This window comes from Sebastes fasciatus, chromosome 16 (assembly GCF_043250625.1).
Source record: "Sebastes fasciatus isolate fSebFas1 chromosome 16, fSebFas1.pri, whole genome shotgun sequence".
Classification (NCBI taxonomy): Eukaryota; Metazoa; Chordata; class Actinopteri; order Perciformes; family Sebastidae; genus Sebastes; species Sebastes fasciatus.
Window position 1 is genome coordinate 1,119,418 of NC_133810.1, and position 14,215 is coordinate 1,133,632.

At 40.6% G+C, this 14,215-nt stretch overlaps 1 long non-coding RNA gene and 1 pseudogene across 1 annotated transcript; both read left to right on the forward strand.

Moving 5' to 3' along the window:
• Positions 1 to 5,283: 5,283 nt before the first annotated feature.
• LOC141752643 (uncharacterized) lies at positions 5,284 to 6,784 on the forward strand. The gene is made up of 3 exons (XR_012590287.1): positions 5,284 to 5,585; positions 6,161 to 6,285; positions 6,646 to 6,784. It is a non-coding gene; the product is annotated as an uncharacterized LOC141752643 (long non-coding RNA).
• Positions 6,785 to 12,463: 5,679 nt separating this feature from the next.
• Positions 12,464 to 13,408, forward strand: LOC141752916 (histone H2B-like; annotated as a pseudogene).
• The last annotated feature ends 807 nt before the right edge of the window (positions 13,409 to 14,215 follow it).

Sequence of the window (14,215 nt, forward strand, 5' to 3'; positions counted from 1 at the left end):
TTGGTAAGACAAAATCAATCAATGTGATTATCTGATATGAAATCATTTACCAGTAGAGCTTTAGATGACAGAGATCTGATATTTAAGAGTCCACATTTAATTCTCCTGTTTTGTTGCTTTATTGGAGTGGTGGTGTTGGATTGTGTTAGATTATAATGTCTACCTCCTCTTCTGTTTACTGTTGATTAAATGAAGTTAAGAGGCCGTGGGGCAGACACAGTCTCAGCTAGGACAAGAGCTCTCTTACCAGAGTTTTATCCACGCCAGCTCCTGACGCATGAAACCACATCCTGGATCACATCCAGTGTATCTTTTGCTCATTAGATTTTCCTTTCACAGAAAGATTTTAAATCACAAAAGATGAGTGGTGTCAAGTAATTATGAGGTCCCTCGACCCATACCTCGATCCCTCCTCCTGCACGGTCCGGCTGGAACGGGCATCCGCAGGGCCGAGGGGAGGATAACGGGCGGCGTAGAGACAGATGGGAGAACAACAGAGGACGTACCCGAGGGTAGGTTCGGCCTTGGCCTTACCCTCTCTTACAGAGAATTTGCCCTTTCCACTTCCAACCGAGGAGCACAGATTCACTTGTCATGATTTCTCAGCTTGAGCTGCCAACACAGGTTGGAAGCCAGCTTCGAGGTGGACAGTGATTTTAGACAGAATTGCTTCTTCCGGTTTCTAAACCGGCAGTAAAAGAGGAACACTGCGACGGCCACGCAGCCAACCCCCTCTCTCCCTCTGCCTCAAACGGATCACTGAATGAACAGGTTATATTATTAGTCTTTTTTATCATGATCATTTTAACTGGGTTTTGAGTTTCTATTTTATAACAATCTAACATTTAACTAATCATTATTGAATTACCATTTTGTGCTGTATGCTTATGCTCTGCCTAATCTTACAATAAAAATACGATTTGGATTTAAAGCACAAAATGTGGACGTTTTAATTATTACTTTTTAGATACGTCTGCCTCCACAGCCACCAACCGCCTTGACACAACCAGCTCTCCAGCTTTGTCATCCACTCCAGGGTTTTTTTGTAAATCAGAATATATCTGAGGATCTGATAAACAAGTACAGGTGCACCGTACTTCTTCACCAATAAGGAATAAATCAGGTTCACCAAGTACTCTAGGACTGCCATGAAGACTTTAGTCCTATTTTCACGAAGTTCGTTCAAATAATGTTTATCTTTGAAAGAATCCTCGAGAGCCACGGTGGTTTGATTGTTGATCTCCATCATCGTCTCCTGCTGCTGCTTCTACGACGAGAGCTCTCTCACCTGAGTTATATCAGCCAAAAGCTGACGTGGCCAATCTGGAGTGGTTGTGCATGACCCATCCCACATCCGGGAGGTGGTTTCCCAATCCAACCTGGCAGAGATGATAATAAGGCCATCGCACGAACCCTCCCCACCCAAACCTGTTTTTCTCCGTTCCATAAGCTATTGTTTCACCAGCCTTGTTTCTTGGTCAATCCTCTCATGCATTTCCTCATAGCTTCAGCTTATTAAAAATGTCCCGTCTGACTTCCTAACCCTCCCTTGTTAGTGTCAGCAGTGTTCTACTGCGTTGTGTTGGTCAGATGGTAAAGACGCCGTGACACCAGGATCTCTTCATGGTTGGCCTCTGTTTTATTCTGATGAACACAGAACCTCCATGTTAAACTGTTTTATTCTGATGAACACAGAACCTCCATGTTAAACTGTTTTATTCTGATGAACACAGAACCTCCATGTTAAACTGTTTTATTATAATGAACACAGAACCTCCATGTTAAATCTCCTGCCCGCTCCAGCTGCTACATTCATGATTACACTCTACACAACAGCAGCATCTACTCTGAAAACTACTATTTCTAAATGCCAGTTCAGTGAAATCAATATATGGACAGGTTGGGATGGACGTTACAACATCGTAGGAAACAAAACTGTAAAGAAAACAGTACGATAATAATGGGATGGATGAGGATGATAAATGAGCCAAAAGAAATGACACCCACCTCTCCCTCAGGATAGTGGTACTAAAGGGCATTTATAGGGACCACAGAAGAAGAAACGAAGGAGGAGAAGCTCTGAACTTCTTCACATATTTTGGAGTTTGGAGGTTCCAAATCAATTTTGTGTAATTATGAAAAGCAGAAAACAAGATAGATATAAGGTACATAATCTCCAAACACATCTCCGATAGTATGATAATGATGAACTTCCTGTCTCTAGTCTGATAGTCTGTAGATGTGAAGCCTACAGATCAGATATACTTTAATAAAATACAGCGATGCACACAGTGGCCCTGTTCACACCTGGTATTAACATGCGTCCTGAGTGATCGCATCACTAGTGGACAGCTGTTAGAGATCCTGCTGACACATCTGGATTGAACCCCTCTCCTTCCATCGTCTCCCCGTCTTACAGAGTCTAGCTGTAGTTGTCTAGTAGTCGCGGGGCGGACGGCTCAATCAGCTGCTTCTGTCCACATGTTGAGCACCTTTGTTTGGTTGGTTGGTTACATCTTACCAATAAGAAGTTTATTCAAGTGTCTTATTAGTATACTTCTTTTAAACTTAAAATAAGAGAGTATACTTTCAGTTTACTGTTTATGTACTTATCAGAGGTATACTTAACAAAAGTATACAGAAGTATACTTGTCTCATACTGACAAGTATACAGAAAAGTCTAAGTATACTTGGTTTGTATGCTTGTACTTATACACTTATATACTTAAGAAAAGTATAATTAAGTAATCTTGCCTTATATGCCTACAGAAAGGTATACTTGGCTTGTAGTTGTGCTACCACAAGTATACTTGCAGTATAAAAACTATTAACATACTTTAAAGTGTACTTTATTCTTACACTTAAAGTACACTTAAAAAATACTTTTATAAACTAAAAAGAGGGCTAATTTAGTCCCAAGAAGTATTGAAGTAGTACAGTTACAAGTATACTACTAGTACACTGATATCAGTATACTTACTACATAAAGTATACTTTGAATATATTTACTTAACTTTACTGAAGTATACTTGATAAAATAAAGTAAACTACTTGTTTGAACATGAAGGAGAACCCAGTAAAGTCCCAGGACTCCTGTCCTCCGTGAGAGACTGTAAAGTGTTATAACATGATGAGATGTTCGTACGTTATACAACATGATGAGATGTTCGTACGTTATACAACATGATGAGATGTTCGTACGTTATATAACATGAGATGTTCGTACGTTATATAACATGATGAGATGTTCGTACGTTATATAACATGAGATGTTCGTACGTTATATAACATGATGAGATGTTCGTACGTTATACAACATGATGAGATGTTCGTACGTTATATAACATGATGAGATGTTCGTACGTTATATAACATGAGATGTTCGTACGTTATATAACATGATGAGATGTTCGTACGTTATATAACATGAGATGTTCGTACGTTATATAACATGAGATGTTCGTACGTTATATAACATGAGATGTTCGTACGTTATATAACATGATGAGATGTTCGTACGTTATACAACATGATGAGATGTTCGTACGTTATATAACATGATGAGATGTTCGTACGTTATACAACATGATGAGATGTTCGTACGTTATACAACATGATGAGATGTTCGTACGTTATATAACATGAGATGTTCGTACGTTATATAACATGAGATGTTCGTACGTTATATAACATGAGATGTTCGTACGTTATATAACATGAGATGTTCGTACGTTATACAACATGATGAGATGTTCGTACGTTATATAACATGATGAGATGTTCGTACGTTATACAACATGATGAGATGTTCGTACGTTATATAACATGATGAGATGTTCGTACGTCATACAACATGATGAGATGTTCGTACGTTATATAACATGATGAGATGTTCGTACGTTATATAACATGAGATGTTCGTACGTTATATAACATGAGATGTTCGTACGTTATATAACATGAGATGTTCGTACGTTATATAACATGATGAGATGTTCGTACGTTATACAACATGATGAGATGTTCGTACGTTATATAACATGATGAGATGTTCGTACGTTATACAACATGATGAGATGTTCGTACGTTATACAACATGATGAGATGTTCGTACGTTATATAACATGAGATGTTCGTACGTTATATAACATGAGATGTTCGTACGTTATATAACATGAGATGTTCGTACGTTATATAACATGAGATGTTCGTACGTTATACAACATGATGAGATGTTCGTACGTTATATAACATGATGAGATGTTCGTACGTTATACAACATGATGAGATGTTCGTACGTTATACAACATGATGAGATGTTCGTACGTTATACAACATGATGAGATGTACGTACGTGTACCGGAGGCTTTTATTCAGTCAAATGAAATGAAACCAGTACAACCAGTCTGACTGAATGTGTGTCTGTTCTCAACAGTACATGTTGTACCCTGAACTCAAAGATCACGAGTCATCTCTCACAGTTATCGCCAGCTTCCGTTCAGTGTTTCTCTCGTTGCCCTAAAGGGGACTTCCTGCTGTGACTTCCTGTTTTCTCTCCGTTAACGTCTCTAGTATATCTGATATAGTTGTGTTGAACCGGTCCGCCTCCGGCTGTCGTCCTCTAAACGTTGTCTTATTCCCATCAGACCTCTGCAGCCGTTTACTGAAGTCTTGTGCAAAAGAATTGAGCCCAGTTTTTAATTATATTTTGAATCAATCTTTAGAAACACAGCATGTCCCCAAAGTCTGGAAGGATGCTGTTGTTGTCCTGGTTCCTAAATCCAACTGTCCCAAACCTTTAAATGATTTTAGACCAATTGCCCTGACCTCAAGCCTGATGAAAACTCTTGAAAAACTGGCGGTCAGACACTTTAAACATCACCGAACATGCACTTGATCCGCTGTAGTTCGCATATCGGCCTAACAGAGAAGTGGAGGATGCCACTCTCACTCTGCTTAACCTGTTTTTTTTTTATTAATTTCACATTATTTTACAGTTAATTTACTGTTTAAAGATACATTACATAGCTGTTTATTCCCTTTCTTTTATATTATCTTACTGATTTGTTTTAAACACTATTTAGGTTGTATTTTTTACATACATTTTAATAAACATTATTTTTTGCCTAGATGAATAGACTTAGCAGGTTACAGATGAATAGTCACACTAAATACAATTAAAGGCACTTGTTAAGAAAAAGGCTATAATTAAGGCTATAAGGTCCAAAATGTGTTTCTGTAGCTACGAGCACAGAATGAAACCAGAACAACATGTGAGTGAAGAACAGAGATAAGTCACTGGTTTTATAATCAGGTTCAATGTGTGAGAAAAGAAAATCTACAGCTTATCTTATTGCACTTTACTTTTTATTTTCATATAAAATTGAAAACTGCACATGCAGAGTAATTGCATAATTACAACCAAACTCTCTACTCATATACTGCCGTATATCATGTAACATGTGAATATACTGAATATATTGCTGAGCCTTAAGGCATATCAGTGGTACACATTACAAAGAAAATTAACATTAAATACAAAATAATTAGTCTATATAATAATGAGCACCAACACCACCAGACATGTGACGAAGACAAAGACCAAAATAAACACATGAAACTCTTCTTCTGTTTTCTTTTTTTTTATTCAAAATGACACGATTGCAAAACCTCAATCATATATCTTATACTGTATATACTGTATATGTTCTTAATATGACTTGTATAAAATATTTCTTATATAAGTACATTCATACTTCCAGATATGTATATGTTCTTAATATTTCTGTATTGTATTGAATATTGAATCTTGAATCTTGAACTGTGTCGTATCGATCTACTAAATATCAGTTCATTCCTAGTTCAGCCTTCCTCATATATATCATTTATATATATATATAATGTAGTCTGTCCAGCTCGGAGGACTAAAGGCTGGTTGTGATATAAATGAGGTTGTAGCTCGTTGTTGGTGTTTTAACAACGTTTCTGTTTTGAGTTATTGATCTGAAGTTTGAATCTGTCAATATCTTTCAGACTTTGCTGAAGTTAGTCATATCTTCTTCCTTCAGTCACTCTCTGTTATTGTTTCTAAAAACTACGTACTAATTCTTGTATTTTAAAAATGAAATTCATCAAATGTGACACGTCAACTAAAATAAAGAAATTAAACTTTGAATTCAAAATTACACAATCATATAATATTGATCCTCAGAGTATTTGTTTGTTCTATTTTTATCATCTCTGTTGGTAATAATTCTTCGTATGATTGTTTTAATTCTGCATAATGTACGCTGTGTTTGCCTCCAAAGCCATCTAATGCCTCCATATGAGGTACGCTGTGTTTGCCTCCAAAGCCATCTAATGCCTCCATATGAGGTACGCTGTGTTTGCCTCCAAAGCCATCTAATGCCTCCATATGAGGTACGCTGTGTTTGCCTCCACAGCCATCTAATTCCTCCATATGAGGTACGCTGTATTTGCCTCCAAAGTCATCTAATGCCTCCATATGAGGTACGCTGTGTTTGCCTCCAAAGCCATCTAATGCCTCCATATGAGGTACGCTGTGTTTGCCTCCAAAGTCATCTAATTCCTCCATATGAGGTACGCTGTGTTTGCCTCCAAAGTCATCTAATTCCTCCATATGAGGTACGCTGTATTTGCCTCCACAGCCATCTAATGCCTCCATATAACTGGCTCTCCAGCTTTGTCATCCACTCAAGAGTTTTTTCATTAATCAGAATATATCTGAGGATCTCATAAAAAATTGGATGTTTAACATATATCTTCTCCAATAAGGAATAAATCAGGTTCACCAAGCACTCAAGAACTGGTTACCTCGGTTGGTAGAGCGGGCGCCCATATCTGGCAAAGGCTCAGTCCTAGCCGCGGTGGACCCGGGTTTGAGTCCGGCCTGTGGACCTTTCCGCATGTCATCTCTCTCTCTCCCCCCTTTCCAAGACTCTATCCACTGTCCTATCAATAAAAAAATATCCTTAAAAATGCCCCCAAAAAATAACTTGAAAAAAAGAAAAAAAAATAACTTTCATGTATAAATTCCTCCTATTTTCACAAGAAGTATTGAAATAATGTGTATTTTCAAAAGAATCCTCGAGTTCTACGATGGTTTGATTATTGAGCTCCATATTGGTCTGCTTCATGTAGAAAGAAAAATGAAATGATGAGAAGAGCTCTCTTCCAGCAGTTTTATCAGCCAACTGGAGGCGTTTTTTTTAAAATCTGACGTCTGTGTAACACATGAGCACAGCCACATCCTGGAGGGGGTTTCCAACACAACATTGCAGAGATGATTATAATGCCATCAGCACACAGTTCAACATTTAACGGTAAAGAGCTGGAAGCAGGGTTGCCTTTTAAAATTGAAAACTTTAAATTAACATTATTATATTGTCACTGAAATGTACAGCTTTGTGCTATTAATCAAAAACACAGTTTGAGCTTCTTTTTTTTATTAATTTCACATTATTTTACAGTTAATTTACTGTTTAAAGATACATTACATAGCTGTTTATTCCCTTTCTTTTATATTATCTTACTGATTTGTTTTAAACACTATTTAGGTTGTATTTTTTACATACATTTTAATAAACATTATTTTTTGCCTAGATGAATAGACTTAGCAGGTTACAGATGAATAGTCACACTAAATACAATTAAAGGCACTTGTTAAGAAAAAGGCTATAATTAAGGCTATAAGATCCAAAATGTGTTTCTGTAGCTACGAGCACAGAATGAAACCAGAACAACATGTGAGTGAAGAACAGAGATAAGTCACTGGTTTTATAATCAGGTTCAATGTGTGAGAAAAGAAAATCTACAGCTTATCTTATTGCACTTTACTTTTTATTTTCATATAAAATTGAAAACTGCACATGCAGAGTAATTGCATGCTAGCGCCAACAAAAACCTGACACAGATAACAAACCAAGTTTCAGAAGAAAAAGCATTCCTGAAGACATCTGTCCATCTGTCAGTGAAGAGGGATTTATATATATATATATATATATATAGCCCATATAAATCCCTCCTCACTGACAGTGAAGAGGGATTTATATATTTATATAAATCCCTCTTCACTGTCAATGAAGAGGGATATATATATATATATATATATATATATATATATATATAGCCCATATAAATCCCTCCTCACTGACAGAAAAGAGGGATTTATATGGGCTATATATTAATATTTATGTATGAATTTATTTGCTTGTTTTTAATAATATTTACAAATTACCACACAGTTCTTACCCTTTTTTGTCTTAAATAAATATAAATCACATTTATTATGAAGTTAAATGGCCATTAAAAGGCAAACTCTATGTAGAAAGAAAGGGCTGTCAGTAACAGCAAAAACACAGCTGACAGGTAGCTGAGACGCTCCAGAGACGTGGGTAACTCCGTCTAGTGTGAACACCCATGACGCGGCCACGACGTGACGCTGCCGTCAGGCGAGCCTGAAGCGCGCTGTGTGGCCCGAGCGTGACAGTCCTGGTTCTGGTTCTGGTTCTGGTGCTGGTTCTGGTTCTGGTTCTGGTTCTGGTTCTGGTTCTGGTGCTGGTTCTGGTTCTGGTTGTCCAGGGTCTATGCTGTAATGTGGTGCAGCAGGGTGTTACAGTCCTGGTTGTGGTTCTGATGCTGGTTCTCCAGGGTCTAGGCTGTGAGGTGGTGCAGCAGGGTGTTACAGTCCTGGTTGTGGTTCTGGTGCTGGTTCTCCAGGGTCTAGGCTGTAATGTGGTGCAGCAGGGTGTTACAGTCCTGGTTGTGGTTCTGATGCTGGTTCTCCAGGGTCTAGGCTGTGAGGTGGTGCAGCAGGGTGTTACAGTCCTGGTTGTGGTTCTGGTGCTGGTTCTCCAGGGTCTAGGCTGTGAGGTGGTGCAGCAGGGTGTTACAGTCCTGGTTGTGGTTCTGGTGCTGGTTCTCCAGGGTCTAGGCTGTGAGGTGGTGCAGCAGGGTGTTACAGTCCTGGTTCTGGTTCTGGTTCTCCAGGGTCTAGGCTGTGAGGTGGTGCAGCAGGGTGTTACAGTCCTGGTTCTGGTGCTGGTTCTCCAGGGTCTAGGCTGTGAGGTGGTGCAGCAGGGTGTTACAGTCCTGGTTGTGGTTCTGGTGCTGGTTCTCCAGGGTCTAGGCTGTGAGGTGGTGCAGCAGGGTGTTACAGTCCTGGTTGTGGTTCTGGTGCTGGTTCTCCAGGGTCTAGGCTGTGAGGTGGTGCAGCAGGGTGTTACAGTCCTGGTTGTGGTTCTGGTGCTGGTTCTCCAGGGTCTAGGCTGTGAGGTGGTGCAGCAGGGTGTTACAGTCCTGGTTCTGGTTCTGGTGCTGGTTCTCCAGGGTCTAGGCTGTAATGTGGTGCAGCAGGGTGTTACAGTCCTGGTTGTGGTTCTGGTGCTGGTTCTCCAGGGTCTAGGCTGTGAGGTGGTGCAGCAGGGTGTTACAGTCCTGGTTGTGGTTCTGGTGCTGGTTCTCCAGGGTCTAGGCTGTGAGGTGGTGCAGCAGGGTGTTACAGTCCTGGTTGTGGTTCTGGTTCTGGTTCTCCAGGGTCTAGGCTGTGAGGTGGTGCAGCAGGGTGTTACAGTCCTGGTTGTGGTTCTGGTTCTGGTTCTCCAGGGTCTAGGCTGTGAGGTGGTGCAGCAGGGTGTTACATTCCTGGTTCTGGTGCTGGTTCTCCAGGGTCTAGGCTGTGAGGTGGTGCAGCAGGGTGTTACAGTCCTGGTTCTGGTGCTGGTTCTCCAGGGTCTAGGCTGTGAGGTGGTGCAGCAGGGTGTTACAGTCCTGGTTCTGGTGCTGGTTCTCCAGGGTCTAGGCTGTGAGGTGGTGCAGCAGGGTGTTACAGTCCTGGTTCTGGTGCTGGTTCTCCAGGGTCTAGGCTGTGAGGTGGTGCAGCAGGGTGTTACATTCCTGGTTCTGGTGCTGGTTCTCCAGGGTCTAGGCTGTGAGGTGGTGCAGCAGGGTGTTACAGTCCTGGTTGTGGTTCTGATGCTGGTTCTCCAGGGTCTAGGCTGTGAGGTGGTGCAGCAGGGTGTTACAGTCCTGGTTGTGGTTCTGGTGCTGGTTCTCCAGGGTCTAGGCTGTGAGGTGGTGCAGCAGGGTGTTACAGTCCTGGTTGTGGTTCTGGTGCTGGTTCTCCAGGGTCTAGGCTGTGAGGTGGTGCAGCAGGGTGTTACAGTCCTGGTTGTGGTTCTGGTTCTGGTTCTCCAGGGTCTAGGCTGTGAGGTGGTGCAGCAGGGTGTTACAGTCCTGGTTGTGGTTCTGGTTCTGGTTCTCCAGGGTCTAGGCTGTGAGGTGGTGCAGCAGGGTGTTACATTCCTGGTTCTGGTGCTGGTTCTCCAGGGTCTAGGCTGTGAGGTGGTGCAGCAGGGTGTTACAGTCCTGGTTCTGGTGCTGGTTCTCCAGGGTCTAGGCTGTGAGGTGGTGCAGCAGGGTGTTACAGTCCTGGTTCTGGTGCTGGTTCTCCAGGGTCTAGGCTGTGAGGTGGTGCAGCAGGGTGTTACAGTCCTGGTTCTGGTGCTGGTTCTCCAGGGTCTAGGCTGTGAGGTGGTGCAGCAGGGTGTTACATTCCTGGTTCTGGTGCTGGTTCTCCAGGGTCTAGGCTGTGAGGTGGTGCAGCAGGGTGTTACAGTCCTGGTTCTGGTGCTGGTTCTCCAGGGTCTAGGCTGTGAGGTGGTGCAGCAGGGTGTTACAGTCCTGGTTCTGGTGCTGGTTCTCCAGGGTCTAGGCTGTGAGGTGGTGCAGCAGGGTGTTACAGTCCTGGTTCTGGTGCTGGTTCTCCAGGGTCTAGGCTGTGAGGTGGTGCAGCAGGGTGTTACAGTCCTGGTTCTGGTGCTGGTTCTCCAGGGTCTAGGCTGTGAGGTGGTGCAGCAGGGTGTTACAGTCCTGGTTCTGGTGCTGGTTCTCCAGGGTCTAGGCTGTGAGGTGGTGCAGCAGGGTGTTACAGTCCTGGTTCTGGTGCTGGTTCTCCAGGGTCTAGGCTGTGAGGTGGTGCAGCAGGGTGTTACAGTCCTGGTTGTGGTTCTGATGCTGGTTCTCCAGGGTCTAGGCTGTGAGGTGGTGCAGCAGGGTGTTACAGTCCTGGTTGTGGTTCTGGTGCTGGTTCTCCAGGGTCTAGGCTGTGAGGTGGTGCAGCAGGGTGTTACAGTCCTGGTTCTGGTTCTGGTGCTGGTTCTCCAGGGTCTAGGCTGTGAGGTGGTGCAGCAGGGTGTTACAGTCCTGGTTCTGGTGCTGGTTCTCCAGGGTCTAGGCTGTAATGTGGTGCAGCAGGGTGTTACAGTCCTGGTTCTGGTGCTGGTTCTCCAGGGTCTAGGCTGTGAGGTGGTGCAGCAGGGTGTTACAGTCCTGGTTCTGGTGCTGGTTCTCCAGGGTCTAGGCTGTGAGGTGGTGCAGCAGGGTGTTACAGTCCTGGTTCTGGTGCTGGTTCTCCAGGGTCTAGGCTGTGAGGTGGTGCAGCAGGGTGTTACAGTCCTGGTTCTGGTGCTGGTTCTCCAGGGTCTAGGCTGTGAGGTGGTGCAGCAGGGTGTTACAGTCCTGGTTCTGGTGCTGGTTCTCCAGGGTCTAGGCTGTGAGGTGGTGCAGCAGGAGAACATGAAGCTCTTTCTGTGTTTAAAGCTGCAGCACCGCCTGCTGGACTGAAGCTACACAGACTGGATGAGAAGTGAGGAGATCACATCTCCATCATGTCTGATTGATTGTTCATGTCTTAATGAATGAACTCATTAAATGATCAGAGAGCTGACGGTCACATCATCCATTCATAAATCAGAGAAGCTTCACTACATCACACACAGAGGAGATCAATAACTGGATATCTGCTCATAATAACATCATAAATAAATAAGACTCGATAAATAAATAAATAAATATGTCATTAAATAAAGCAAATATAATATTATCAATAAATGTAGCCATTAATTGATCAAATGTGACATAAATTGATATTTCTGTTGTAATTTGCTTCTTTATTTATTTATCTTTGTATTAATTCCCTTATTTATTTACTCTTCTGTTTAATTTTCCCTTTCATTTATTTATTTATTAACTTTTTTTAAATGTATTTATTTATTTTTGCATTTCATTTTGTATTTATTGTGAATTCATTTTTAATGTATGTATTTATGTCTTTATTTACTTCTCAATGATTTTCCCTTTGCATTTCACCTCTTATTTATTTCCCAAAACTCTCTTATTTCTGAGTTCTTTTCTTTATACATTTCTGTACATATTTCTTTTTACATTTCTTTATGCATTTCTGCCTCATCATGCAAATAAAAGGTGAAATTCAAAGAGAAAATCATGTAGAAATAAATAAAGACATAAATATATTAATAAATACATACATTTAAAAATAAATACAAAATAAATGCATCTATTTATCTATCTATCTATATCAATCTATCCATCTATCTATCTATCTATCTATCTATCTATCTATCTATCTATCTATCTATCTATCTATCTATCTATCTATCTATCTATCTATCTATCTATCTATCTATCTATCTATCTATATCTGTTTTACTCTGTGTTGTCGCATGCTCAGTCTCGAGCACAGAGCTCAGCCAATCCCGTGTGAGCAACAGCACAGTGTGATTAGCATGAGCCGCATTTAAACATAGAAACCGGAGCGGCGTCACGCCTCTAGATTTATCCTAACGGAAGACATCATGCCAGAAGCGGGTCCAAAGGCCGCCAAGAAGGGCGCGAAGAAAGCGGCGCCGAAAGCCACAAAGAGCGGGAAGAAGAGGAGGACCAAGAGGCGGGAGAGCTACGCCATCTACGTGTACAAAGTGCTGAAGCAGGTCCACCCGGACACCGGCATCTCCTCCAAGGCCATGGGCATCATGAACTCTCCCGGCTGACTCACTACAACAAGCGCTCCACCATCACCTCCAGAGAGATCCAGACCGCCGTCCGCCTGCTGCTGCCCGGCGAGCTGGCCAAGCACGCCGTGTCAGAGGGCACCAAGGCCGTCACCAAGTAGACCAGCTCCAAGTAGACCTGCTGCTGCTAGTGCTGCTGCTGCAACACAAAGGCTCTTCTAAGAGCCACCAGACAGTCTAAAGCATCCTGGTCATACAGCCCATCTTTATCATACATAAACTCTGGATAATAGCATAATGTACATGCAGGCCCATTTAGACTACAATTAACAGCCCTTGATGCACATTTTAACAACACATTAGTCTTTTTAGAGCACATCTTTATATCATAATGTACAGTCTTCAATGCACAGTTTTACAATATAATTTAGTCTTTTTAAAGCACATTTTACATTGTGCATTAAAGACAGTAAATTATAATGTAAAATGTGCTTTAAAAAGACTAAATTATAATGTAAAAATGTGCATTGAAGACTGTAAATCATAATATAAAAATGTGCATTAAAGACAGTAAACTATTTTTACATTATGATTGACAGTCTTTAATGCACTTTTTTACATTATAATTTAGTCTTTTTAAATCACATTTTACATTATAATTTACTGTCTTTATTGCACATTTTACATTAGAACTTCACAGTCTTTAATGCACATTTTTAGACTATAATTCAGTCTTTAATGCACATTTTTACAATATAATTTAGTCTTTTTAAAGCAAAGTTTACATTATAATTAACTATCTTTAATGCACATTTTTACATTATGATTTACTGTCTTTAATGCACATTTTTACATATAATTTAGTCTTTTTAATTCACATTTTACATTATAATTCACTGTCTTTAATGCACATTTTTACATTATAATTTAGTCTTTTTAAAGTAAATTTTTACATTATAATTCACTGTCTTTAATGCACATTTTTACATTATAATTTAGTCTTTTTAAAGTAAATTTTTACATTATAATTCACTGTCTTTAATGCATGTTTTTACAATATAATTTAGTCTTTTTAAAGCACATTTCACATTATAATATATAGTCTGTGATGCACGTTTTGCAAAATGTTTGGATTATAATTTACAGTTTTTCTTACACTAAACATTTTGCAAATTAATTGAATAAATTACAAAGTAATTAATTATTTTATTATTAATTATACAACAAATAAAATGAAAGTATTAATAATAATCATTTTGAAGTAGCAGGATAAAGCACTTTTACTACAAGCCTTGTAGTAAATACAAGAACATGACGTAGCTCTCTTCTGATTGGTCGATGGTAGATACGCTCACTGTGACCAATCAGAGAGCAGCTGGGTGGAC